The sequence below is a fragment of the Hippopotamus amphibius genome, chromosome 4 (assembly GCF_030028045.1).
Source record: "Hippopotamus amphibius kiboko isolate mHipAmp2 chromosome 4, mHipAmp2.hap2, whole genome shotgun sequence".
Classification (NCBI taxonomy): domain Eukaryota; kingdom Metazoa; phylum Chordata; class Mammalia; order Artiodactyla; family Hippopotamidae; genus Hippopotamus; species Hippopotamus amphibius.
In genome coordinates this window covers 127,681,887-127,706,375 of record NC_080189.1, presented here as the reverse complement: position 1 = coordinate 127,706,375, position 24,489 = coordinate 127,681,887, and the positions used below count along the sequence as shown (strand labels likewise).

Sequence of the window (24,489 nt, the reverse complement as noted above, 5' to 3'; positions counted from 1 at the left end):
CAATGTAAATGCACTTAGTGTCACGGAATGGAACACTTAGAACTGGTTGAAATGGTAAATTTTACATTATGTACATTTCACCACAATAAAAAAAGAACTTGTTTATTATTATTTATTGAATGCTTCCTCTCTGCCCAGCACTGTTCAAAGTGCTTTCCTTGTTTAAAACTCACATAACCCTCATAACAATCTTTAAGGTAGGTCTGACATGATCAACCCCATTTTACAAACACGGAAACTAGTGACCAGAGATGCTAAGGTACAGGCCCAAACTCACAGAGCTTCTAACTGGCTGGGGTAGGATTATTTAGACTCAGGCGGCCTGGTTCCAGAATCCAAGCTTTTTTTTTTTTTTTTTAAACATACTGTGTACCTGCCAACAGAGATTATGCCACATGCTGTGAGAATACACGTTTCACAATAAAACACTAATTTTGAAAATTAAAGGCTGAATTTACAGCCCACAAGCAGCTAGGTCGTGGCCTTTCACCGTATTCCAACATCACTTCCCAGCACAGAGCCTGGCCCTGTAGAAGGGGTGAGAGATCAAAAAGGGATGATCACCGTACCACCTCTGAGAAAACTGCTCTATGACCAGAGACATCCCAGGAGATACATACCAGAGGGTCTCCTGCTCTGTGTGAAAAGGCTAGGATCCCCCACAGCCCCTTTCCTGGTCCTTAGCGGGTACAGCTTGGACTCACCCAGCCCAGGAGGCCAGAAGGGCAGGGCCCCAATCCCAGGACAGGTAGGCCTAGGGAGGAGATGTGTCGTTCCTTGGCGCCGGAGCGAGGCAGTCACAGGGCTATTTTTAAGTCGCTCTGTTATGTTATCAATTAAACCTCTCAAGCAGAAGCAGCGCCAAAGCTGTGGAAACTCCAAGCCTGCAGCTGGGAGAAATGTGGTGGCTGGACCACGGTATACACAAGTTCTTATTTACGAAGCAACGCTCAAGCTGGCTGGCACAGGGAAGGTGTAAACCACTCGTGGGGATTCACTTTAGAGATCAGAATTCCCTGGCTCAGAAACACATCCCAGACTGTCAGGAATGCACTGGGTAGGCCTGGGTCACTGAAGCAGATGGAAAGCAGGAAGGGCCTAATGCCAAGGATGCAAAGTGTTCTCTTGGCTCAAGGCCTTAGATTGACCTCGAGGCAGAATCCCCAGATCTGAATGCCTCCTTCAGACCGGGGAAGGCCCAGGCCCCAGAGCAGTGAGCAGGCAGCCCCTTTCCTAAACCTCCCTTCCAGGTGAAATTTAACTTGACCCATTGCTGTTGCCTTTGAAGTATTCCTTACCTCTCGGGCCCCTTTTTGTGGTGGGAAGGACTCTGACCTCAGCTATGGGAGCTGGGTCAGATGCTCTGGGTGTGCGTGGCCAAGACCCCTCCTGGTGAGGCAGCCCTGCCCTGGTGACATTCACACCAACAGAAAGAGATGAAACAGGGTACCTTTCTCTGGTCCCAGCTTCAAGGAGGGGAATTTACTTTAAGTTGTAGTTTTTAAAAAAGAATCAGCAGGCTTTCCTGGTAGCACAGTGGTTAAGAATCGCCTGCCAATGAACGGGACACGGGTTCGAGCCCTGGTCCAGGAAGATCCCACATACCGCAGAGCAACTAAGCCTGTGTGCCACAACTACTGAGTCTGCGCTCTAGAGCCTGCAAGCCACAACTACTGATGAGCACACGCTCCACAACTACTGAAGCCTGCGCGCACACGCCTAGAGCCCGTGCTCTGCAACAAGAGAAGCCACCACAATGAGAAGCCCTCACATCACAACGAAAAGTAGCCCCTGCTCTCCACAACTACAGAAAGCCCATGCACAGCAAAGAAGACCCAACGCAGCCAATAAGTTAAAAAATTAAAATTAAAAAATTAAAAATTCAGCACCTCCTTCCTTTACTACCAAGTATTGGGTTGCCAAAAAGTTCTTTCGGGTTTTTCCATAAGCCGTTAAAGATAAACTTTTTGGCCAACAATACAAGCTTTAAGCACATACTCATCCCCATGCACCAGCCCATCACACACCTGTCCTCCTAACACTGACTGTTCCATAACTATTGCTGTCTTCAGGTGTTTGGGATACTCAATGCTTGACATAAACACGTTTAAATATATATGTACGTGGGGCTTCCCTGGTGGCGCAGTGGTTAATAATTTGCCTGCCAATGCAGGGCACATGGGTTCGATCCCTGGGCCAGGAAGATCCCACATGCCACGGAGCAACTAAGCCCGTGGGCCACAATTACCGAGCCTGTGCTCTAGAGCCTACAAGCCACAACTACTGAGCCCATGTGCCGCAATTACTGAAGCCCGCAAGCCTAGAGCCCATGGACTACAACGAAGAGTAGCCCTGGCTCGACGCAACTAGAGAAAGACCGTGTGCAGCAATGAAGACCCAACGCAGCCAAAAATAAAATTAATTAATTAATTAAATCTTTTAAAATAAATAAATAAATAAATAACAAGTATGTGTATTCGTCTGCTAGAGCTGCCATAACAATATACCACAGACTGAGGGGCTTAATCGATAGAAATGTATTTTCTCACAGTTCCAGAGGCTGGAAGTCCAAGTTCAAGGTGTGGGCAGGATTGGTTTCTGTGGAGGCCTCTCTTCTTGGCTTGTAGACAGCTGCCTTCTCCCTGTGTCCTCACATCATCTTCTATCTGTATATGTCTGTCTTAGTCCATTTGGGCTGCTGTAACAAAATATGAAAAACTAAGTGGCTTGTAAATAGCAGAAATGCATTGTTCACAGTTCTGGAGGCTGGAACTGTGCAGCAACGAAGACCCAGTGCAGCCAATAAAAAAATAAATAAATTTATTTAAAAAAAAAAAGATGATCGATTTGGTGTTTGCTGTGGCCCACTTCCTGGTTCATAGACAGCCATCTTCTTTCTGTGTCCTCACATGGTGGAAAGGGTGAGGGAGCTCGCTGGTCTCTCTTCTACAAAGGCACTAATCTCACTCATGAGGGCTCCACCCTCATGACCTAAACACCCCCAAAGACCCCACCTCCAAATACCATCTCACTGGGGGCTAGGATTTAGCATATGAATTTGGGGGGGAAAGAAACATTCACTCTATAGGTGTCTTGTCCTAATCTCCTCTTCTTATAAGGACACCAGTTGTATTGGATTAGGGCCTATCCATATTTCCTGATTTTGCCTAAATTACCTCTTTAAAGGCCTTATATCCAAATACAGTCACATTTTGAGGTTCTTGGGCTTAGGGCTTCAATTGTGCCCATACAGTATGGAAATGACCGAGGAGCTTCTGCTGAACACAGCATTAGCACAAGACCCATCAGAAATGTTTTGTTTAGCTTATTGGAAATAGCTAAGTATAGCAAGGGAGGCAGAAAAAGTAGATTGTTTTGTTATCTTCATTTCCATTCTCACCACTTTTAAAGGAAATTTCAAAAACAGCACCTATAGCAGTAAATCTCAGCACTCATTAGCTATGGTTTTCTCCTAAATTTTGTTTTAATACTTCAGTTCTCTGATCCTTTCTTAAAGCAAGGCAAATATCAAAAAAACAGCCCAACATGTTAGCATCATCCCCAGGAAATGGCAAACCACTAAGCAAAAGAACCCAGCCTCCCTGGGTCACTGGACTCACATCCAGAATTCCACCAAGCAGAAATAACAAGTGGTAACATTTGGTGCGTTCCTTGTTTTTTTTTTTTTTTTTTAATTATTTATTTATCTATCTATTTCTTTATTTATTTTTGGTTGCGTTGGGTCTTTGTTGCTGCACACAGACTTTCTCTAGTTGTGGTGAGCGGGGGCTACTCTTCATTGTGGTGCACAGGCTTCTCAGTGCAGTGGCTTCTCTTGTTGTGGAGCATGGGCCCTGGGCACACGGGCTTCAGTTGCTGCAGCATGAGGGCTCATTAGTTGTGGCTTGCATGCTCTAGAGCTCAGGCTCAGTAGTTGTGGCGCACAGGCTTAGTTGCTCCTTGGCACGTGGGATCTTCCTGGACCAGGGATCGAGCCTGTGTCCCCTGTACTGGCAGGCGGATTCTTAACCATTGCGCCACCAGAGAAGTCCCCATTCCTTTTTTTTTATTTTCCTTTTTCTGACCCATCAGTATATTATGTCACTGAGAACACAGTTCATGTTGAAATCAGTCTTGCTTTTTTCTGTTACACTTGATCAGACTCTTTTCATAACATCATTAAAAATTATTCATCAGTGTATTGAATGGCAGCATGGTGTTTCATGCCGTCATTTACCTAACCATTTCCAACCGTTGGAAGCAACATTTAGGTTGTTTTCAGTTTTTCACAATTACAAATAATGATGACAAACATCTTTGGTTTATATCCTAGCCTGTGTTTCTGAGCATTTCTTTAGGCTAGATTCCTGTGAGTGAAATTACTCTGTCCAATGTACAGACACTTGCTTTGAAGGCTTTGGGAACACAGAAAAAGAGCTGTCTTTTCAGATTCTCTGACTTTGTGGGTCAGGCCCTCCCCTGATACTAATCCAACATTTGGTCCTATGTTCTTACCGAGGTATCTTTGCCCTCTGCCACCTTTCCACCCAAGCACAATTATTACTTCCGATAATTACAGGCTGCTGTGATAGGTAAGAGGAATAAAAAGGCACCGCAGCTGCTAGAGGGGAAAAAAGGTGAGGAGGGGCATAGAAATGCTTGCATTTACGAAGCACTTTTCCTCCAAAGAGCTCAAAGGTTTTCCAAGACATGGCCTCATTAATCTTCATAGATCTGTTATTTTTCCTTCTGATACAGATCCAAACACAAACCTTATTTGTTGGCCTGTATTTATGCATTCACTGTGCTCCAGTTTTCTTGATGTTCCCTAAAGTGGCTTTTATATTTGGGACTTATTCATGCAGATGACAAAAAAGCCCCAACTGGGTCTATTCATCGCTCACCCTTAAGACCCAGAGGAGGAAAAGAGGAAGAAGAATTGGTCTCATTTTACAAATGAACAGAGAAGTTCAGTAACCCAGAGAAATTAAGGAACCCAGCACAGGGTGAAAGGGGGATTCAGGGCAGAAGCCTAAATGACAGCTGCACGTGAGGCAGGTTGCTTTCTTTCAAAGTTGCTTGCTTACACCTTTTTTGCACAAATACATTCACAATTTCTGACTTTGTAGACATTTTGAAATGAATTGTAGTAGATGGAATATTGGCTCCGCCCAAGATGTCCACCTCCTAGCCTCAGAACCTGTGGATAACACTACCTTACATGGTAAAAGATGTAATTAAATTAAGGATGTGATTAAGGATGCAGATGTGATTAAATAAAGGATTTTGAGATAGTGAGATTATCTTGGATTATTAGGTGTGATCACAAGGATCCTTATAAGAGGGAGGCAAAACTTTTGTGCATCAAAGGACACGCTCAAGAGAGTGAAACGACACTGCAAGAGTGGGAGAAGATACCTGCAAATTGTATGTCTGATAAGGGATTAATATCCAGAATATATAAAGAATTCCTACAACTCAACAACAAAAAGACAAACAACCCAATTAAAAATGGGCAAAGGACTAGACATTTCTCCAAAGAAGGTATACAGTTGGTCAACGAGCATATGAAAAGATGCTCAACATCATTACTCATTAAAGAAATCACAATTACAACCAGAAACCACCTCACAGGCACTAGGATAACTATAATCATAAAGGTAGATGATAACAAATGTTGGTGAGGATGTGGAGAAACTGGAACCTATGCACATTGCTGGCAGGAATGTAAAATGATGCAGCTACTATGGAAAACAGTTCTGCAGTTGCTCAGAAACCTAAACACAGCATTTTCATATAATCCCACAGTTCTGCTCTTAGGTACACAACCAAAAGAAGTGAAAACAGGAACTTAAACAGATACTTGTACTCCAGCGTTCACTGCCACGTTATTCACAATATCGGAAAAATGCAAATAAGCCAAATGTCCATCAACCGATGAACAGATAAACAAAATGTGGTGTATGCATTCAATGGAATATTACTCAGCCACAAAAGGAATGAAGTTTTAGGATATGCTATGACACGGATGAACATTGAAAACACTGTGTTAAGTGAGAAAAGCAAACACAAAAGGATAAACACTGCATGACTCCATTTACATGAAATACGTAGAATGGGCGAATTTGTAGAGATAGCAAATAGACCCAAGGTTACCGTCAGCTGGGAGGAGGAGGTAATGGGGAGTTATCGCTTAACGGGTACAGAGTTTCTGTTTGGGCGAGGAAGGGTTTTGCAAATAGTGGGACTGTTGTACTACGTTGTGGATGTAATTAATGCCACTGAATTGTATCCTTAAAAAGGGGTTAAATGCCAAATTTTCTGTTACATATATTTTACAACAATGAAAATAAAGAGGGAGGCAAGAGGGTCAAGGTCATAAAAAAGAGATGCAAGGATGTAAGCAGAGACTGCAGTGATGTGCTTTGAAGACAAAGGAGTGAGGCTGTGAGGCAAGGAATGAGGGCAGCCTCCAGAAAAAGGTAAGAAAACAAATTCTCTCTGGAGCTTGCAACATCTTGATTTCAGCCTTCTAATACTCTTATGGGATTTCTGACCTCCAGAAGAGTAAATAATAAATTGTGTTGTTTTCAGCCACTAAGTTTGCGGTAACTTGTTACAGCAGCAATAGGAAACTAATCACAGAAATAAAACCTTATTATATCATTATAGTTCACTCACATGATACATGAATTCACTATTTAGTTGACCCACATGACTTTTAAAGTTCCACACCAAAGCGCCCTACAGTTTGGGTCCACGGGCTGATGAGCTGGCCTGAAGGGCCCACAGAGTTTAACCAGCGTGTAATCAGACTGGGATTCTTCAAGTGACCTGGGCTGTCAGACAGTGGTGCCCTTTTATGAAAAGGTAAATTGTGGAATGGATTCAATTAATGATATCCCATAGAAAAATATTTCTCTCTACAAAAACAACCCTGAAAATTCATGCATATGTGACTTGTATAATTTACAAAAATTAAAACTGTGTGACACAAGTGGGACTGAATTTAGGGACCACATTCTGTGTTCACTGCCTCCCATGTCTTCCTGCCCCTCTTTACACTCCCGTAGCATCCGGCCTGGCCTCTTACCACACTGCTCCCTTGAGGGCTGGAACCAGGTCTATTAAGCTTGGTACCCACAGCACTGAAATTACATTTTCATCCTCATCTCTAATCATGGAATCAAAGGCTTTCTTTTTTGATAAACTACTAGGTGGGGAGATAATGTTCTGGAGAGTATCCTAAAAGACTAGGAAAAATCAGCATGTCCCAAGGACATCTACATCGTAATAAGTGACACCTAGAGATAAAATAGGATTAACTTCACAGAACCTACAGAACTTTCATACCCTCTCTCCTAACACCACCATCTTGATTCCTAGGCATATCCTGGCGGTATTTCTCTAAAAACTTCAACCTACAAACTTAGGGATTGGTTTCAATCCCTAAGATTCTCTGTGCTGAATTCCCAAGATGCTTCTTATCCATTTATCACACTTACATGACTTTGTCCCATGAACTTGATAACTGCTAATCAAGTCTCAGACAGATGCAGCCGGCTCCGTCACCAGAGCTCCAAGCCAGGGCATGTGGATGTCCCTCATGTGGTAGCATCGGGCGGGTACAAAGGCTCTGCTGGCGGGGGTGTCACAACCAGAGGTATGGAGTCAACCATCATCCCCAGGGAGCTGTGGCCCATGGTGGAGGCAGTGGCTTTTCTGACAATCGCAGCCGTGCCCTTTTTTTTTTTACTGCAGTGATAGACACAAAACCAGGGAAGAGGGGCCATCAGGTGGGCTGGCAGCTGCCTGGGGCAGTATTTGGTGCTCTGCCAACTCACTTTTTCCCCAGAGTGACCTGATCAGTGTTTGGTTTCTTAAACTTTGCTTACAGGCTAAGGTAAATAAAGAAAAGTTGGTAAATCCATCTGCCCTTTCTTTTTTCCTGTTCTCCCCAGGAAAATCACAAGTCATACACAATGGATCAGTAAACAACAAAGACCTTTGTCAAAAAAAGGAGTGAGGATCAGTAAACAACAAAGACCTTTGTCAAAAAAAGAAAGGGAACAGAAGCCTGACAATCTGTAACTGCCACTTAATAGAACATTTCTCCAAATCGCTTTTATTTTTTTCCTAGTTACAGAAGGAATGCCTGTTTACTGTAAATAATTTGGAAAATAGAGAAAAACACGAAGAAAAAAATGTAAATTATCTGTAATCTTACCATCTAGAGATGCGATACCACTGTCACTTCTCTAACACCCTCTATACTTTTTTGTTTGGCTTCATTGAGTCTTCGTTGCTGGGTGCAGCCTTTTCTAGTTGTGGCGAGCAGGAGCTACTCTTCAATGAGGTGCATGGGCTTCTCATTGCTGTGGCTTCTCTTGTTGTGGAGCACGGGCTCTAGGCGCATGGGCTTCAGTAGCTGTGGCTTGCAGGCTCTAGAGCTCAGGCTCAGTAGTTGTGGCGCATGGGCTTACTTGCACCGCGGCACGTGAGATCCCCCCAACCAGGGCTCGAACCCATGTCCCCTGCATTGGGAGGTGGATTTTTAACCACTGCACCACCAGGGAAGTCCCACCCTCTATACTCCTACTCTGCCTTACTTTGGTTCATAGCTTTGTTAGATTATTTTTACTATTATTGTTGTGGTGTTTGCTGCTTACTGTCTGTCTACCTCAGTAGAACACAAAGTCCATGAAGGCTGGGAATTTGCCTCCCTGAGCACTAAGAACAGTGCTCAATAAATATTTGTTGAATGAAAAACATTCAAAAAGATACATGCACCCCAATATTGATAGCAGCACTATTTACAATAGCCAGGACCTAAATGTCCATTGACAGATGAATGGGTAAAGATGTGGTACATATACAATGGAATATTAGTCATAAAAAAGAACTAAATAATGCCATTTGCAACAACATGGATGAACCTAGATACTGAGTGAGGTGAGAGAAAGACAAACACCATGTGATATTGCTTATATGTGGAATCTTAAAAAATGGTACAAATGAACTTATTTACAAAACAGAAATAAAGTACAGATGTAGAAAGCAAACATGGTTACCAAGAGGGGTGTGGGGGAGGAATAAATTGGGAGATTGGGATTGACACATACACACTACTATGTATAAAATAGATAACTAATAAGGACCGACTGTATAGCATAGGCAACTCCACTCAATACTCTGTAATGACCTATATGGGAAAAGAATCTCAAAAAGAGTGGATATGTGTATATGCATAACTGATTCACTTTGCTGTACACAGGAAAGTAACACAACATTGTAAAGCAACTACACTCCAATAAAATTAATTTAAAAAAAAGAAAAAATACTTTGGTGTATCAGCTTTTAATCCTTTTTCCTAAAAAAAAAATATACATAAATTATGTTCATAAAGCATGATTTTTATTAATTTTAAAAACCATTCCATTACCTAGAGTCCCCAAGAGAATATCTGAAATACTTACGATCTGAAAAGTAGAGCCGGGAGGGACTCACCTACACATTTATTCCTCTCGGGGTGAGTTTCAAATCACCAGCTCTGGGGAACGGGCCTTGCAGAATGGGTGGCATCACTGTCCCAGTCAGGACTGACGCCTTTGAAAGGGGCGCTCAGCTTACGTGGTTTCCCCTTCGCACCATGCAGCTGCTGGTGTGCGCACCGATACACTGGAACAGGTGATCGCGTTGCCCGGGAGGTAGGGTTGCACCGTCTGGACGCTACGGAAAGTCAAGGGTGTGAGGACACCGAGGAGCAAGTGCAAAATTAAGGCATCTGAACAAGCGATTGCTGGATTCTCCAGCTCCCGCCATTCCTCATCCTCAGATCTGCTTTGCCCCAAAACATTTGAGAGCATCTGAAGTGACCTATTTCAACACGCCTTCAGTTTACCTCAACGTCTTCCTGACTCTCCGTCTGTGCTGTTGCTTTCTTCTCAGGAGCATCAGTCCTCCTTCCCGCCCCTGGTCCCTCCTTCCCTGTACTTGCGACCTTAACGGCGCCCCCTCCCAGCATCGCCAGGATTCTGCTCCCACCCTCAGGATCTGGTCATCTCCTCTCTCTGCTCCTATCTTCTGTCTTTCCAGATACATTCCTTCCTTCCCATCTTTGTATGTTCTCGAACTATCCAGTCCCCCAAATAGCCCTCCTTCCCACTCACGCTGCTCATTCGGTCTCTTCCCTCACCTTCATATTGATCTGATTGAAAGAGAAGTTTACACCTGTTGTAAACATCTCCTCCCCACCCATTCTGTCCTCAACTTCCTGTAATCTGGTTTCTACCTTGATTCCAGGACCACCAATGACCTTCCACCTGCTCTATCTGAAAGCCTTCACTCACTTCATCCTCTCCCGTAGCATCTTACACTGTCAGCTATCACTGTCATCTGTACAATGACTGGCAAGCGTGGTCTCCTTCAAATTCCATGCTCACCTCTCTATGCACCCTCCTGATACAGCCTACACACTGATGACAAGTTAATCTTTCTAAGGTATAATTGTATTACATAAGAGTAACTTCTTTCTATGGCTAAACCAGTAAATTAGAAAAAGTATTAAACATACTGGGTCAGGACTTGAGCAACTCATTCAATAAGCCTCTCACCCTTGGAGAAAAGGTTGAGAGATGTGGGCTAACACATAACCCAGAAGCTTTTTAGCAGAAGACCTTCCATCGATGCAGACAAAGCTGGTCCAGAGTGAGAGCTTAATGAGGGGTCTCTACCCACCGTCAACTGTGGTGATGTGGACATGGCCACGTCCGTCGTCAAGAGTGTTTGGTGGATCTGAATACAGTAAGTGCTAAGGAATGTCCTGCAACGTTACTGCAATTTGTTGCCTCACCTGTCCTGTTCCTTCTAAATTTACCTTTAGTGCAGCAGTGGCCAACATGAGGCATCATGGAGCCGTAATCCTGATTTATTATGTCCTTAGACCTGAACCAACACTGGAACACAGTCTGTAATACCCAAGAAGGTCTCCAGCACCAAGGCCTCTTCACCAGCTCTCATTCTCCTAACTTGGTCCTTTCCTGTCCAGGATCTCATCCTCTGTCTGCCCAAGAGCATCCTCTCAGAACCCTCCTGTCCTTCTCCCAACATGCAGCCACTAGTCACAGGTTTCCTGAGGACCAGATTAATGTTTACGTATCATTATAATATCATTAGCACAAGGAAGGGCCCTCTCCTCCATTCCATCCACCTGCATCCTTGGCTGTCTCACTACCTTCAAGCCAAAAATGCCATCAAGGCAGCCACCTCCCCATTCTCCTAGCTGTTCCTGCACTATTTCTGCAGGCTGGTAACAGACTTTAACTTCCCTCACTTAACTCATTCTGTTTCCACTAACCAATCCTCAAATTCCTCTTCTACAAAGCAATACATTTCTCCTGCTCAGTACTCTCCAACAAGAACATTAAGGACTTTTAAAAAAAATTTATGTATTTACTTGTGGCTGCGTCAGGTCTTAGTTGCGGCATGTGGGATCTTTCGTTACGGTGCACAGGCTTAGTTGCCTTACAGCGTATGGGATCTTAGTTCCCCAACCAGGGATCGAATCCAGGTCCCTTGCATTGGAAGGCAGATTCTCAGCCACTGGACCACCAGGGAAGTCCCATTTAAGGACTTTTAGTGAAGGTAAAACTGGTCTGTTTTGGCAAAGGGTATCCATTTGAATGTACACAAACAAAAAGAGGAAATCTATGACTGATTTCAAAGTTATCAAAGTCAGACCTACAACCATCATTGGTGGGAATGCACCTGGGGCCAGCAAATTTTAATCCTTCTTAATCACATGGAATTTATGCACAAATGTACTTGGGAACGGCTTGTTTGTAAGTAGAGGCACATTAGTATGGTTAAGTAGATTAACAATTAGTTGAACAACTTTGCCAAAAGATATATGTTGGTAGACCAATGTCAATCTTTTTCTTTTTCTTTTTTTTAAATTATTTGAAAAAAATTTTTTTAATATTTTATTTATTTATTTATTTATTTATTTATTATTGGCTGCATTGGGTCTTCGTTGCTACGCGTGGGCTTTCTCTAGTTGTGGCAAGTGGGGGCTGCTCTTCGTTGCGGTGCAATGGGCTTCTCATTGTGGCGGCTTCTCTTGTTGAGGAGCATGGGCTCTAGGCACACGGGCTTCAGTAGTTGTGGCAGGTGGGCTCAATAGTTGTGGCTCATGGGCTCTAGAGTGCAGGCTCAGTAGTTGTGGTGCACAGGCTTAGTTGCTCCATGGCATGTGGGATCTTCCCAGACCAGGGATCAAACATGTGTCCCCTGCATTGGCACGTGGATTCTTAACCACTGTGCCACCAGGGAAGTCCCTAAACTTATTATTTTTTTAAATTGAGGTATAGTTGATTTGCAATATGATAGTAGTTTTAGGTATACAACATAGAGATTCAAAAATTTTATAGCTTACACTCCATTTATACTTCTTATAAAATATTGGCTCTATTCCCTGTGCTGTGCAATATGTCCTTGTAGCTTATGTATTCTCTACATAGTAGTTTGTACCTCTTGGTCCCCTACCCCTATTGTGCTCCCTCCTCCTTCCTTCTGCCCACTGGTAACCACTAGTCTGTTCTCTACATCTGTGAGTCTTCTTTTTTGTTATATTCACTAGTTGGTTTTACTTTTTAGATTCCACATATAAGTAATAACATACAGTATTAGTCTTTTTCTGACTTATTTCACTAAGCATAACATTTTCTATGACCATCCACATTGCAGGTGGTCATTCTGACAAATGGCAGAATTTCATTCTTTTTAAGGCTGAGTAGTATTCCTGTGTGTGTGTGTGTGTGTGTGTGTACCACATCTTCTTTATCCATTCATCTGCTGATAGACACTTAGGTTGCTTCCATATCTTGGCAATTATAATCCATGTCAATTTAAAGTGAAGTCTCTATGGCTTGCCCAGTCTTCATTTCTGCCCTGTTCATGCCTTTCCAATTTGTGAAGGGATAAGAAAATCAGTGCTGAAGAATAAGTTTTAAGTTAGAATCAGGGCTCTCATACAAACATAAAATGAATGTGTGTCCATTAATTAACTCATTAAGTGAACAATGGAGGCAGTAAAACATTACGACTGGCTCCAAGGGACTTTCCTGGTGGCACAGCGGTTAAGAATCCGCCTGCCAGTGCAGGGGACACAGGTTCAATTCCTGGTCTGGGAAGATCCCATGTACTGAGGAGCAACTAATCCCGTGTGCCACAACTATTGAGCCAAACAAACAAACAAAAAAACCCAAAAAACTCACATACAACTGGCTCCAAGGGGAGTCCAAAGAACAGACACATACAGAAGCAACCAAATAAATTTGCTAATAGATGCAAGACTGGCAGCCTCTTTCACGGGGTGGAAATGAATTGCATGTCCACCAAGCAAAATTCATTCGTCTCTTTATGGACAAGAATTCTTTGCATTACCATGTGTTTTCTACAATTTATAGTTGCAAAATAGTTCAGTCAAAAACAAGGAAAGACACAGACCGCTGTAAAACCAGACAACACAGAAGAATCCACTAGATGATACCCGGCAATCCACTGAATGGAAACTCAGTAATCTTTTCACCCATTTCAAGGCCTTTCCCAATTTTTCCCGACAATAAGAGGAAACAATCATAAAGCAATCTGAGGTCTTTTGCAGCGACCAAGTACAAGCAAAGAATAGAAAAGGCTGTAGCTTAGCAGTGGTGCATGTGGGAATGGCTTAGGAGTTGAAATCAGTATTATATTCAGTGTGATGAGTGCCAGTATTATATTCAGAGTGTGACTGCCAAAAAAATCTTAATTTTTTTTTTCCATTTCAGGCATCTTCTGTAGAATGAGACAAGGGAAGGGCCTGCTCTGGTCAGCTGTGATCAGACAACTGGGTTCCACGTACCACATTTTACAAGGACTGGAGACCATCAGTTAGGTAAAGGAATGTGGGGTGGTGGAGGAAACCAAAAATATTTGGTCTAGAGAAGAAAAAGCTCAGATAGGAATGGGATAGCCGTCTTCAAAGTCTTACAGGACAAATGTGGAAGCAGGCTTAAGGAAAGCCTTCCTAAATAATAACCCAGTGTATGGTGATGCTGCCAATAGCAGTCAAGATTTATTGAGCTTTACTGTCTGGCAAACCCTGCGCTAAGCACTTTACATATGTCATCTCATTCAATCCTCATGGCAAGGAGAATCTAGCGGCCAAGTCTGGACTTGACAATCAGAGATGTCTAGCTTTGGGTGGAAGCAAAGGCCTTTAAGTCCCTTTGAGCTTGGAGATCACATGATTCTGTGTCACTCTTCTGCTCAAAGACCTCCAATGGATTCCTATTGGCTACTATATTAGGTGCACATTTCACAGTCTGCCAATAAAGGCTCTTCAGAAGATGTCCTAAATCACTCTCTCTGGGTTTGTCACCTGAATATTAACACCCAAAAATGTACCCAATCCAGCCGTGCAAGGTACTTACTCAGCAAACCCTTATTCAACTCAAGCAGCTCTCCACGATTCTACCCACACTTTTCCATCTCCGAAGCTACCTCTTCCGCAAAATCATTCCAGTATCTTCTTTCCCTCCTCTCCCACCATCTCGCTCCCTCCAGTAGCACTTTGCATTCCTTCTGCCACATGCTGGCCACCGTCAGAGTTAATCGTTTGCCTCTTCTACCAGCTTGCAAACTCCTTGAGAGGAGGGCTGTTAGACGGATGTGGTGAGTGGCCAGAAAAGGAAGGTGGGACTTGGGGAAGAAGAAGCTTGAGGAACCTTCCAAGGCAACAGGAGGAATCCCAGGTCCTTCGCCAGAGGAGCAGTTTCTGAAATGCCTCCATCACATTGCTCCTCTGAGTTATTCTCTTTTTTCTCGCTTCTTAACAGTATGAGGAAGGTGTGAAGGGAGGACGGAGCACTGTATTTTCTGGAGGAAGCTTGGCTTACCTGCTGAGGATGGCACCCCCGTGAGATGACAGGGCAGTCGGGGCTTCCTCCCCTTGGTACTCAGACCCTGACAGCAAGTCAACAAGGGTTTGATGAATGACATTTATTTATTGTAGTTGGCGTAGAGACTGGACAAGTATGTTTGGGTCGAGATTATAGAAGGCTTTGAACACCAGGACGAGGGGGGCTCTTATGGATCTTTGACCCAGAAAGTGACTTCCTTACACGTGATTCTAATTGTCTTGTATGTATTTTTTTCAAACATGTTCTACAAATATTAATTGTCAGGTCCAACAGGACAGTAGGAGGAGCCAGAACAAGTAACCAGCAGGGATGGTCCACAGGGTCTCAGGGCCCTTCCAAGGCACATATAAGAACAAATCCCATGTGAATATTTTTACCTGGGCTGGCCCCTCCAAACATTTTTAACAGGGCCCAAACCCATTTTAGAGCACCTGTAAATTGTCTGTATAACATTAAAAGATATATTTATTGTCACTTACTTGATGAAGGCATTGAAACAATATAAATCCAACTTTGTGTTTTTACATGTATTTTTTTAGGGATTTTGTTTTTCGATGTGGACCATTTTTAAAGCCTTTATTGAATTTCTTACAATATTGCTTCTATGTTTTGCTTTTTTGGCCCCGAGGCATGTGGGACCTTAGCTCCCCAACCAGGGGTCAAACCCACACCCCCTGCATTGGAAGGTGAAGTCTTAAACTCTGGACTACCAGGGAAGTCCTGTTCTTGAATGAATTTTTTAAAAAATATGCTCATACAATCTTTTTTTGACCTCTCATTCACCCACAGCTTGCTTGAGTTTCTCTGAAAACATTATCGCAGACATTTGATAGTTTTGTGTTTCTTCTGCCTTTTGTCATCTCCTACCTAGACCTAGAATACGCTTCTCCCCTTCTCCATGGACACAGAAATGTCCTTTGCCAATTTCCCTCTCCCCCAAATCCATAAGAGCCTCTTGACATGTCTGCTTTTCTCTTGAGGATTTCCCCCTTTTCCTCCCTTAGCTTTCCACTGCTCTGTTTCAATGAACTGTCATTTACTTGGGTTTGGTGTTCTCTGGTTCCCATTACGGAGGTCTGTGGGAGGCTGCAGAGAAAGCGAACCTACCCAGCAAGCAATCAGAAATTTCTCGCTGATCAGTGGGTTGCCTGCAATTTTTACACCTCTTGTCCAGAACCACAGCGTACGGGACAGCAGCCACTTCCCCACCCAGCAGCTGGGTGGTCTCCTAGGACTCTGGCCATCCTGCCCAGTGGAAACAACACGAGGCTGGTGTTCTGAGCTGCCACGTCGCCGTCAACTCTCAAAACAACCCTCTCACGTGGGTCACTAACCCGATGCCACTGATAGAGATGCAGTGTGGAGAAACTGAATAACATCACCAAAGTTCCAGAGCTAGTGAGTGGCACAGCCAGGATTCAAACTCCCGCCTCCTGACCCAACTTGTGTGCCCTCCCCCAGACGTCCGGTTTTACACTGGGCTTAGGAGACTTACATTTTCCTTAACGCGCTGCCCTTGCACAAATTTCAAAAAGTAAAAAATCCCTCCATTAAAAATTTCACATCTCCCATTTGCAGCAACATGAATGGACCTGGAGATTATCACACTACGCGAAGTAAGCCAGACAGAGAAAGACAAATATCATATGATATCACTTATAGGTGGAATCCAAAAAATAGGATACAAATGAACTTATATACAAAACAGAAATAGACCCACAGACATAGAAAGCAAACTTATGGTTACCATAAGGGGAAAGGGTGGGGAGAGATAAATTAGGAGTTTGGGATTCACATGTACACAGTACTATATATAAACAGATAACCAACAGGTGTGTATAGCACAGGGAACTGTACTCCATATTTTGTAATAACCTATAAGGGAAAAGAATCTGAAATATATATATATATATATACATGTATCTGTATAACTGAATCACTACGTTATACACCTGAAACTAACACTACATTGTAAATCAATCATACCTCAATAAAAAATAAAATAAATTCACATCTAAACACTCTCACACAATAATACTAGCCCTCTTGTAAATGTATTCGCTGTGTCATCTGTACAAACATTTGTCATCAAAACTGCCCTTTGCCTGGTTCACATCGTGAAACACAACTGTATAAAACGAAGGATCAAGAAACATGGATTAATTGCTTCAGGGATGCATTTGTCATATTTTCTATAGTCTTCATTTCTCTTCTTTTTTCAGATTGTCTCCCCGTTTCTGTTTCTAGAGATTTCCTTTTCAAAAAAATTACAAAGAGTTTAATGAACCCATTCACTTTCATTCCCTCTCTCTTTGGACCTTGGATAAGTCCGCAACACGCTCACACACTGGAAAGCATAGCCCCTTCCCTTAGACCACTGTGAAGTTTACAGCATCTTCAAATTTTGCTCAATTGAAGGGGGATGCGTTTATGTCCTTCCCTGTTCTGTTCCCTGCAGTGACCGTCCATCTAGAACATAAATTCATTCTTTTCTTTTTAAAAATTTTCTCAAAGGGGTGCCAAGAAGTACAAAAAAATCATTTTAATGACTCAAAAAAATTAGTAGACGATTTAAAAGATGTAAAAGGGCATACGTCCTTGTCCCAATCGCTCTATTTCCTACACACAGGCTAGCATTCTCACTGGCTGTTTGCCAGTTCAAACAAGATCTGTCCCAATAGTTTACTGTTCCCTGTGGCTTTAAGCTACTTCAAAGAAAAGTCACCCATTCAGTTCAGCCAACTTGAGTTACTACTCCACCTTCAGTCCTGACTTAAATGGACCCTCCTCCTGGAAGCCTTTCCTGTGCCTCCCAAGCCTACAACACTTACCCCATCATCCATCAAGCTTACCAAGCAGGATGGAAAGTGCCTGTTGTTTCTTATCTTGGTGCAGGACCAGCACAGCATCGGGCACACAGAATGCATTCAGGAAAATATTTGCTGAATGAATGTATTATCTGAATACCAATGCAGACTCTGAATTATGCATGAACTCCAGGGAATGCAAAGGCAAAATAAACCAAGGTATCTACCCTAAACTTCCTGGCATCTTCATATAGTTTACTAAATAAATAATAAATTAAAAAGCAGCAAGAGAAAGATCCAGTTTCATTCATTCTACTTTTAATCTGGGTTCATTTAGCGGCAGTATTTGTCATTTGCATGATCTGTTCTTTCTCTTACTGTTACTAAGCGTTCTGCAGTCTCCCTTTACTGCCAAAATGTGTCCTAGGAATCCCATCAGTTTGTGTTGGCCAAAGCATCAAAGGCTGAAGATTTCACCTTGCCTTGCTTGCCATTTTTCCTTTCTCCAAAGCAGCATCTGATTGTCTCTCCAATGCCAGCCATTGAGAATACTCGCTGGGGAGAGGGCACCACCTAGTTTTACGACTTCATTCGAAAAGTTACATACAACTTACAGATGTACAGTCACCCCTCAGTATCAATGGGAGACTAGTTCCAGGACCTCTGCAGATACCAAAATCCAAGGATGCTCAAGTCCCTGATATAAAATTGTACAGTATTTGCATATAACCCACCACACATTCCTCTGTACACTTTAAACCATCTCTGGATTACTTAAAATAATACAATCTAAAGTCTATGTACTTAGTTGCCAGTGCATGGCAAATTCAAGTTTTGCTGTACAGAACTTTCTCTTTTTTTTTTCCCCCAAATATTTTCAACCCACAATTGGTTGACTCTGCGGACACGGCACCCACGGGTATGGAGGGCAACGGCAGTCTCAAAATATACTCAGAGGCAGTATACGTTGGTGCCCTGGAGTGTCAGAGCAGAATAGTGATATAAAGGCTCAGTGGAGTCTACCTGGGTCTTCTGCCAGCTTCCAGATCCAGCGCAGGCTGGCAACAGCTCTGAGCTTCTGCTGTGTGGCAGGCGAGCGTCTCTGAGTCATCATCATGTGGTTTCTGACAAGTTAACTAAGCAGAGGAATGCAAATGTCCAGGACAGTATCTGAGGAGTAGTAATTCCTGTAGGACAATGAGAGAGCTTTGATACTTATCATTTTTAAATTATTTTAAAATTTAAAGCTATTTTACTATAAAATCCTACTTAAGTGAAATGGAGTGTATACTGTGTGCATCAGCCTTGAGCAAATCCCCTTATCTCAACAGTATTTTTCTCATGTCAGAAATGATGAGGTTGGGGGACTTCCTAGGTGGCGCAGCGGTTAAGAATCCACCTGCCAATGCAAGGGACACATGTTCAATCCCTGCTCCAAGAAGATCCCACATGCCGCGGAGCAACTAAGTCCGTGTGCCACAACTATTGAGGCTGTGCTGTAGAGCCCACGAGCCACAACTATTGAGCCCATGTGCCTCAACACTGAAGCCTGCGTGCCTAGAGCCCGTGCTCCGCAACACGAGAAACCACCTCAATGAGGAGCCTGCGCACCACAATGAAGAGTAGCCCCCTCACTGCAACTAGAGAAAGCCCAAGTGCAGCAATGAAGACCCAATGCAGCCAATAAATAAATTAATTAATTAATTTTTTTAAAATGATGAGGTTGGCCTAAAAAGACTAGACTCTCAAGAGGCAAAACAATCAAATGCTATGGATGAAACTTAATTGGATTCTTCTTTAAAAACAAACAAACAAACAACAACAAAACAAAACAAGAGCTCAAATTATTTTTGGCATTGCTGATATTTAAATATGACTACCTATTAGATATTATGGAATTATTATTTGTTTTCTTAGGTGTAACAGTGGTTTCGTGCACAGGTAGGAAAATGTTCTTACTAATAGGAAATGTATACTGAAGTATCATGATGTCTGCAAATGTTCAGGAAAAAGATTATTCAAGTTTGTGTTTGCGTGTGCAGAAAGAGATTGAAAGAAAGAAATAGAGAAAATATACCATTTTTACAAAACAATGTTTGAATTCCCTTTTTGCAGTCATTTCAAATTTCCAAGAGTTCATCGAAACCCTATGACCAAATATATTGAAAATCTTTTTTTTTTTTTAAACCAAGAGTAAATCTATCCAAACAAGAAACCCATTCTTTATGCTCTAATTTTGGCCTTTAAAAATCTAAGTATCCTGTTCCATCTTCATCATCTTAATAAAGTTTCAAAATTTCTCAGTACACTAAAAATTACAACTTTTCAAGGGAACCCTCCTACATTGTTGGTGGGAATGTAAACTGGTGCAGCCACTATGGAAAATAGTATGGAGGTGACTTAAAAACTAAAAGTAGAGCTACCATATGATCCAGCAATCCCACTCCTGGGCATATATCCAGAGAAGACCATAATTTGAAAAGACACATGCACCCCAATGTTCGTAGCAGCGCTATTTACAATAGCCAAGACGTGGAAACAAACTAAATGCCATCAGCAGATGAATGGATAAAGAAGATGTAGTACATATATACAACGGAATACTACTCAGCCATAATAAAGAATGAAATAATACCATTTGCAGCAACATGGATGGACCTAGAGATTATCATATTAAGTGAATTAAATATAGAAAGAGAAAGACAAATACCATACGATATCATTTACATGTAGAATCTCAAATATGACACAAATGAATTTATGAAACAGAAACAGACTCACAGACATAGAAGACAGACTGGTGGTTGCCTGGGGGTGGGGGGGTGGGAGAGATGGAGTGGGAGTTTGGGATGAGCAGATGGAAACTATTACATTTAGGATGGATAAACAACAAGGTCCTCCTGTACAGCACAGGGAACTATATTCAGTATCCTGTGATAAAACATAATGGAAAAGAATATGAAACAGAATATACACATGTGTATAACTGAATCACTCTGCTGTACCGCAGAAATTAACACAACATTGTAAATCAACTATACTTCAGTGAAATAAATTAAAAAAAATTATAACTTCAAACTTCTGTCCACTTGGTTTTATTTATCCTCATTTTTACCAGCATTTCGACTCCCTTCCCTCAATGATGCATCATGCTTCAGGCTTTCACCGGGACCTGCCTTGCCTTTCCCCTTTGGATTTTATTCCTGTATGTCTTCATTGGTTCTTTCAGCTCCATCATTTACAGAGATTTCTCTTTCTCCCTTGTTGTCAATATTTTCCTGTAGATTTGTCTCTTGTTCTGGGCAGTATTTTAGTTCTCTCATTTGCCCTGCCTTCACTGCACTTCTTATTACCTCTACATCTTTTTCATTATCTTCTGCCGCCCTCCTCTCCCTGGAAGGGGGGTGGGGGGTGGGGGGCTGGGCGTCTCCTCTGCCGCCACACCCCTCTTTGTTATGTGCAACCCTTTGAGTGCTTTTTAAGTCTGGGGTGGCTTTATTTAAAATAGAAAACCTTAAACGTTTTTAAAAAATTGAAATGCCAAGGCTGAAGGAATTTTCTCTCCAAGGATGTAAACATGGAACCTGCCCAGAACCAGTCCTCCACCCGTCAGACCTTCTAGTCTGGTCTTTCGGGGAGAGTTTTATCTGGTTGATTAGGTGCTTTGCGAGAAGAAAGCCGGCCCACCTCCACCTGTTTACTTACTTAGAGTCCCATCCACACCTGGTGGAGTTCACCCTAAGGGACCGCACCTCTCCCCTCCCCCACCCCCTCAGTGCCCCACCCCCCCACCAGCCACTCCCAGAGCTCCCTGTCATTTCCCCTTTTCTCTGGTTCACAGAACCCTTAAATCCTCTTTTATTTTCCTGAACTTCTGAACTCTTCTTGCGTCTTTTACCTCCGGTCTTTGGCAGTCAGCCTCGGATTCCTTTATCTGCCCTCAGCCTCTCTGAAACTTTTTGCCCACGGAGAATAAGAAGGACCGGTTTCCATCGTCTAGAAAAGACACTTTTGACCACAATGTCAGGCCACGCTGCACTTTTCATTTCCCCTGTTCTCTCCTTGGTTTTAGCCGACCTAACTCTTCCTTTCGTGTCCGGACTTAGAACCCAGTGCTCTTTTTTCACTTTTTCTCTGCTCTCTGGTCTCCACCGTGGGAGTTACCTCAGGATGCTCCCCCCACCCATCTCTTTTATTCTGATTCTGGGCAAACTGAATCGTCCTTCAGTCCCACGGGAACCACCTCGCGGAAGGAGTTCCCTGCAGTCTGCACACCGAGCTGGTCAGTTTCCGGCGTCCTGTATTCAAGGTCTCCTTCAACCTGTGTTAGCAGGTGAACTGCCCAGATTCTTCATAATCACATAACCTAGCTCTGCTCCCAGAGGTGGAAGGATCGTCCCACCATCTCCCTGCCACGTGCAACATTCTTCTGCCCACTCCCCAACCTGGCCAAGTACCTCACCTCATTGTCATGTATTTCATTTCATTGTCCTGTCATATTTCATGGTCCTGGCTTATTAGCCATACCAAACCAGCATCTTTTGTAACCACGTTATTGCTCATTTTAGACGTAAAAGCGTTTGTTTCTTGTCCTGCTTGGTGTGTTGCCACTGGAAAATTAAATCACAGGCACCCATTTTAATCCCCAAATATTTTTTAAGATGTGTCATGTATGGTCTTCCTTTGAAGGCTTAGTCCCACTTATTCTGGGGAACTAAATTTCACCAATGTGTCTTCTGGGATTACAGTCAAAGACTTTGTCCTCTAAATTCTCTAAACAAAGTTCCTGCCTTGGAATGTTCTTCAGATGACAGAATGCCCTTTCTGAATGACTGGGTGATCAGTGCCTCTCAAATCAGCCAACAACTTAAGTCCTTTCTCCTCATGGAAAACATGAAACTCAGTATCCCTTTGTACCTCTGACCCCTCCAGAAGCACAATTTTTCATCTCTTCTCCCAAGTCCCACCTTAACATCTGACTGCATCCATCCCTTTTCTATTCTGGGTCTGTGACTAAAACTCATCAGAAGAAAGCTGTTCTCTGAGAACTGCTGTTCAGCACGCCAACAGCCAATCGGTCGAAAGGTATTTACCAAGCAATTCTAGTGGAGAGTCATCACAAAAATAGCCTTGGCACAATCCCCAATGCCAAGGCACTAACTCAAGTTGGGAAGAGTCCCCCTCACCTCCGATGGCAAAATGCCCAGCACTCCTCTGGTCGTCCACACATCTCGTACGACGCATGGTGTCAGGGAGGAAAAACCTTTCCTCTATCCTCTCAGACTTAGTCACCGAGGGTGTGCAAAATTAAACCAACAAAAGACAGGAGAAAAGGCATACAATTTTTGCTAATATTTTACATGCATGGGAGTTTATAGAAAAGAACTAAAGCTCAGGACTTCCCTGGTGGTCCAGTGGGTAAGACTCTGCGCTCCTAATGCAGGGAGCCTGGACTTGATCCCTGGTCGAGGAACTAGATCCCACCTGAATGCCGCAACTAAGAGTCTGCATGCCACAACTAAGAAGTCTGCCTGCCACAACTAAGAGCCGGTGCAGCCAAAATAAATAAATAAATAAATAAATATTAAAGAAGAAGAAGAAGAAGAAAAGAACTAAAACTCAAAGAGGTGATTAGACTCAGGGGCTTACATATCATTTTAACAAAGGAAAGGAGGCTATGGCTTCAAGGCACAATAAATTATGGGGAAGTGACTAGGATATACATGGAAGAGCTAATGGAAGATAAGGGTTATTTCAGTAAAGTCTGTTTATGCAGACTCATCTCGGTGCCGATACTCTGTCTCTGGTGATATGAGTCATTCTCCTCCTCCTGGCACAGAGAGAGGGACTCTTGTCACCAAGGGAAATTTATGCCTGGCTCTTAGGTGGATAAGGGGAGGCCAGAGAACTCTTCCTGCATCTGTTGATTCTCAGTTGCCTTCAGCGCAAAATAATAAAAGAATCCTTATGCCAAAGTGGCATATTTGGAGTGGGGGGGTGATACCTCCTGGTTCCCTTCCATGGTTCCACCAATAAGTGCAACCATGCTGACATTTCCACCGGCACCTTACAGACAGTAGTGCTTTCTGGTTAGCATTCCCTTTTCTCAGCTGAATACACTGCGGCTTTGAGTGGTGAATCCTTTTCCTTCTCTGATCCAATCTCCAAATGACTTGAGTTCTGTGCAGTTCTGTAATCGCACTCTCTTCCCTCTCCAGCTCATTCGTGTAGATGCCATGGATATTGCTTAAAAAAAATCTGTTCTGCTCCTTAATATTCATAGTATGAACCCCTGGGTTTCTTCTCCCTGATGTCTCCCGCTCTCCCTGAGTGGAAGAATGAAAGACACTGAAGCAAGGAGAGACCCAAAGGAAGCTCAACACTTGCAGCCATAATTAGAACCCACATCCTGTGCCCCAGATCTCTGTGCCCTGCGGTTCATCCACAAGCTTGTTCTCGTGACCATCTCCTGCTTTAGTTTCGAGGGTTCCACGGAACTCAGACCCTGACCTCATTGCCTCTAGGGGGTACCCCTGAGTCAATGGTTCAGCTGATTCTTCCCATTTAAGATTCTCCCCCCAAAATGGGACTTCCTAGGTGGCTCAGTGGTTAAGAATCCACTTGCCAATGCAGGGGATACGGGTTTGAGCCCTGGGCCGGGAAGATCCCACATGCCGTGGAGCAACTAAGCTCGTGCGCCATAACTACTGAAGCCTGAGTGC

The 24,489-nt window shown here is 43.1% G+C and overlaps 1 long non-coding RNA gene across 2 annotated transcripts in view; it reads right to left on the bottom strand.

Moving 5' to 3' along the window:
- The window catches only part of LOC130851389 (uncharacterized), a 69,521-nt gene that overhangs the window by 23,038 nt on the left and 21,994 nt on the right, over positions 1-24,489 (bottom strand). The window contains exon 3 of one of the 2 annotated variants that reach the window (XR_009053187.1): positions 18,791-18,954. The exons of the other annotated variant lie outside the window; for it this stretch is intronic. This is a non-coding gene — a long non-coding RNA (uncharacterized LOC130851389). The remainder of the gene's footprint in view (positions 1-18,790; positions 18,955-24,489) is intronic. 2 annotated transcript variants of the gene reach the window in all.